Source organism: Octodon degus, unplaced genomic scaffold (genome assembly GCF_000260255.1).
Source record: "Octodon degus isolate 3935 unplaced genomic scaffold, OctDeg1.0 scaffold00173, whole genome shotgun sequence".
In the NCBI taxonomy this organism is placed as follows: domain Eukaryota; kingdom Metazoa; phylum Chordata; class Mammalia; order Rodentia; family Octodontidae; genus Octodon; species Octodon degus.
The window spans coordinates 74,242-79,645 of NW_004524749.1; positions in this window are offsets into that span (position 1 = coordinate 74,242).

The following is a 5,404-nucleotide window of genomic DNA, read 5'->3' on the forward strand; positions in this document are numbered from 1 at the left end:
GGGTCTGAGTTCAATCCCCGGTTCCACAAAAAAAATAAATAAAAAGTAAAGCCATATTAATATGCTGAGCTGTAAAAGGCTCATGTTAACAACTTCTGACATTGCCAGTCCTACGGATAACCCACTATATTGGACTATTTTGCTGAATTCACATACCTACAATATTATAATGGCAATGGAATACCTATCTCTGACAAAACTAAACCCCAAAAAAGGGGAATACAAATGAAGGACCATTTTGTATCTGTATGTACAAAATAGAATAGCTATACAGCTACTTTCTCTCAATTCAACAAGAAGAAAGATTTGTACTAAAAGTGGACAGGATATCATGTCTGCATCTTGTACTATGAATAATCACTACGAAGACAATATGCAATGTATTAATTATTGAAACTACTACTAATATGTTTTTGAAACTGTCTCATTGCTATGTGTTTCTCAAAATAAAAATAAAATTATTCAATGACAGGTGTAGTGGCATACATCTGCAATCTCAGCTACTCAGGAGGCTAAGACCGACAGACTGCAAGTTCAAAGCCAGCTTGGGCAACTTAGCAAGGTGAGACCTTGTCTCAAAATTTACAATAAAAATAATAAGGGCCAGGGGATACAGCTCAATGGTAGAACACCTTAGGCTCCATCTCTAGTAATGAAGGGAAAAAGAATTTAGTGATTTATGTGGAACAGGGGATCCTAATTGCTATTCACTCACTTTAATTGCAGTAATGATCAAAATACCATCATTTTAGATGGCTGCCAAGCCCATTTCTTCAACATAAAATCACCTTTCCAGCCACGAAAATATTCTTAAAGAATTTAAATATTACTAATATTGAGGTTTCTGTAATTTATACCCAGGGGAAAAAGTGGCTGAATACTGTCTCTGATGAGTACCTCATTGAATTTCACAATGAAACTAAGAGATAAGAACTGTTTGGTGTCACGGAAAGCACATGGTTCAATGGCTATTCACGTAATTAATTTTTTCTGCAGATAAGAAAAAGCCAAATTTAATGGTAAGCTTTAAGGTCACATAGCTAAAGATCTAATTTTGATTCAAGTACTGACTGGTAGATAGCTACAGAAAACTCGTATCTGACTACAGTACATTGTGTCACCCCTTACTTGTAGACAAGTACCCTTCTATTTTGTTGTTTGAGTGGTTTTTAGGGGACAGAGAATTTGAAGAATACAGTGGCAGAAGAAATTGTCATGTATTTCACTGCCATTTCTGAAGCCCTTTAGTTTGCCTAATACTCCTATAATTTATAATTAATGTTAAACTATATCTTGTGAACAGTAGCATAGTTACTGCTGGAAAACTGAACCTAAACATTCATCTAATTTGAAGTGAGCTGTGATGTCGCACGCCTGGAGTCTCACAAAAGAATCACAAATTCCAAGCCTGGCTACATAGTGAGACATTGTCTTTAAGAAAAAAAAAAAAAAAAATCATCAGAACTAGCCTCTCATTTTACATATTAGGAAAGACCCAAAAGCCTAAATAAGTAGTGAGGCTTTTGAAGTTCCTCTCCACCAGGCAGCATGCTTAAAGTGTAAGTCATCACCTGACTCCAGCCAAGTGCCCCATACAATGCGTTTTCCCACACAGGCAGTTTTTAGTTTTCAAAATAATTTAATTTATAAGCTATTGAAAGCTGTCTAGAAGGAAAGCACTTGTTTAGGAAGATTTCCCTGTTGTGCTACAAATGACAGAACATACCTTGGCAGAAACAATTATTAAGGGAATCAACATTTCATGCATTTATGCATTTAAGTATCATTACTTAATGATACCTACTCTGTACCAGTTCTAAAATATTAGGATCTATTCTAAGCTACCAAATAGATAAAATAACTTGTGCTTGAAAGTATCTGTTTATGTAAGACATGATGCTAATCCTAAACCTACATTTTAGCTGAAAAGGCAAGGGCAACAAAAAGACAATACTGCAACAGCATGTACATAAGCGACACCCTACATGGCAGAGGATACATTCAAGGATGATCAGCACAGGCTTCAGTCATTAATTTTATGGATTATAAATGGGCTGGGATTTGGATCTTATGCCATTGGCAAAAGCAGTTAATAACTTATTGATTTCCTACAATGTGCCAATTACCATTAAGTATGGATATATTTTTTGGCCAACCTGAACGTTTGTTTTGCTTTACTTCCATTTTATACATGAGAAAACAAAAAATTGTCACCTTTCCAAGTCTCCTGTGAAGTCACTGCTTACTGCTGAGGTGCACAGGATGGACTAGACCTTGTAATCACCCACTCAAATGACCAGTAGCAGGGCTCAATCTCTGGTTCTTCTGAATATCCAACTATTTTCCAGCTCTCCAATTGATACCCCCTTGAATAACTTTTATTTCCAAACTCAGTAAGCAAAATCACAGCTATCCTGTAATTCAGAACCATCTCAGCCTACCTCGATGCCTCCTTTTGGTCTTCTTTCCAAAGTTACAGAAAAGAGGTTAAGGTTCCTGAAGGTTCCTAAGTCAAGGAAACTCATCTCCAGAAGCAAAGATAGGGGGACCTCTAAGAGTGCCAAGGCAGGCTTTGAGAAAGGGACTCACCCCACTATAATGTCTGGCCATCTCCTCCAGTCTGAACACACTGCACTCCTTTGTAAATCCATCCAGCACACACCAACAGTTTCCATCTATTTTTCAGTCATTTCCAGTTTTTAAACATAGTAGCAACAAATGTGAACCTTCAATCTTCAGTAGGAGAATCACCGGGGTCTTAATTGATCCTGTGGCTCCACCTTTTAGTTTCTGCTTCACTCAGGGACGGAGCCTCCAAGTACAAGACTGAGGACTATTAACTAAACTCAGGGCTCGTCACATGCCTAGAACCTATAATTTTACAGTTGGTAAAACTGAGGTTTTGGGGTTGTTTTTTTGAGACAGGATCTCACGAGGCAGATTAGGCTGCCCTCAAACTCAGTGACCCTCCTGCCTTGGCCTCTCAACTGCTAGGATATGTGTACTGCCCCCACCTGACTTGATAAATTTACTATGTTCAGCATCACTGATGACAGAATAGAACTTCAGCTCCATTCATCTAAATAATCCCATTAAATGTATTAAACAAAATTTTGAAAATCTAGGATTTTTTTTTTTTTTGGGCAGAACTGGGGATTGAACTCAGGCTCTTGCCCTTACCAGGGAAGCACTTATTCTACTGAGTCATCTCCCCGGCCCCTCCACAATTGTAATAAATCTAATAAGCATGCTAGCTTCTTTTTAAAGTGTGTATTAACCTCTATAGGAACACGGCCTCTCAGAATATTGTCATGCCAGAAACTACAACAAATAAAACCCATTAACTCTGGTTTTTGGTGTTTTTGTTTTTGTTTTTTTTTTGAACACTAAGGCACATCTCAAACAAGAAGTCATTTATTGGGAAGCAGAAGAACTGCTCCACACTATACCATGCCCCAGTGTAACAATGATCTCTCTTGGCAAGCCAGTACTGCAGCCCACATGCCATTTGAAGTTCTCAACACACACAGGACATGGGAGTGAAGTAATACTATCAGTTTTTCTGTATTTACATTGAGTACCTTAGCATTACAGTTGTTTCACATCCAATTCAATTTACCACTTCCGGAAAGCTTTTTAAGTATTTTACATAAAAAAGTAAATGCATGTTAGTCTAACTTAACAGCAAACCCAGTTGAAGTTAAAAACTGAACTCGGCCAGGGAGATGGCTCAGTAGAATAAGCGCTTCCCTGGCAAGCACAAGGGCCCGAGTTCAATCCCTGGTTCCACAAAAAAAAAAAAAAAAAAAAAAAAAAAAAAAACCTGAACTCGTACAAAATCTTCCTATTCTTAAGAGGATCTTCCATGAACATTCTGGTAAAAAGCTGGAATTACTCTTCTACCAATGACTCAACTTGTAAGTACAATTTGACCAACTGTACAAAAACTTTCAAAAGCCCAGTGTTTAAAATTCTTATGTTTAAACACTACGATAATTACTCAACTAAAAAAGACCTATGGATTTCATGATACCCAAGGGGGGGTTAAAAAAAAAAAAGTGCAAAAAATTCCATGAGTGCTGTAAGAGTTTAATTATAAGACAAAAGCACTACATTATAAACATATCTTTCAGAAAAGAAAATTTAGTTTAAATTGAAATCCCACTATCACCTTTCTTCATATGAAGACCTAGTGGTAGGCTTCTAGAAATGGAAACACTTGGGTTCAGTAGAATTTGCATGGGAAGAATGCGCTGAAAATGCTAAATGGTACACAGAACATTATGTAGTTTAAAATAAAGTTAACCAGGTATTTTAAGACGTGCTAATAGACCTTAATACATAAAACTGATTAGTGGTAGCATGCTTATATATAAGTAATTGTAGGAGCAATTTATAGCAAACTTCTGAACACTTCAAAATTTTTTCCTGCTTTATCTAATTTCTTAACTACACTGTAACAAGCCATCTTCCAATTTTTTGAAATGAGTTCAACAGTCCTGTAGTATTTTATAAAAAGGTGATTAACCTGTGTGATCCAAAGCCATCCATACAACACAGAAAGCAATTATAGAATTCCTTTTTAAAAGTATTTATTCAAAGCAGTTTCCATGACATGTTAAATGTCACATTTAGATACTGGCATTAACAAATCTCTTCTTCGGTTTCCTCCAATACTTTTTTTCTAAGAGAAAATTTTAAAAACTAAGAAAATAACCTTGCCTTCAAATTCTACAGTGCAAACAGAATACAGTCTGGTTACAAAATAAAAATGCATACAAATTAACCTTTAAGTAGTCTTTACCCAACATCAAATCTCCCAAAATATAATCCTTTATTATTGTTTAGTGAATTAATGCCTACCTGTATTTTAGTTGAAGACTTTAAAGAATTCCTCTCACAAGTTTAAATAACATGAAATGCTAAAACAAGAACATCTGGTTCTTAGGAGCGAAGTCTTCTGTAGCATCTTCTTAACCTTTTCAGTACAATTTTTCAAGGTCTTCTTCATAGCTTTGTAAGAACTCATCCACCCCAAATTTCCTGCCTTTACAGGGTTTACTGGGGCAATTCATTAACACTTGGCAATTACCCTCTTCCTAAATTACATTGTCTTCTGGTACCACATACTAAGGTCAACTGAGAGACCACCAGAACAATCCTTTCAGAGACTCTAAAAAGGTGTTAGGATGGTAGACCAATAACCAGCCCATCTTGACATTTATGAAGTCAATTTTAGAGCCCTTGTCATAAAATCTGGGATGTCGAACTCTAGAACAAGGTAGTGAAGAAAATGTATTCCCATCCTCAGTTCCGGAAAAAAAAAAAAAAAGATTCCAGAAAATGTATTCCCTCTAGAGAACTTAAAAACAAAAATCAACTTACCATGTTCCCAGCCTCTACC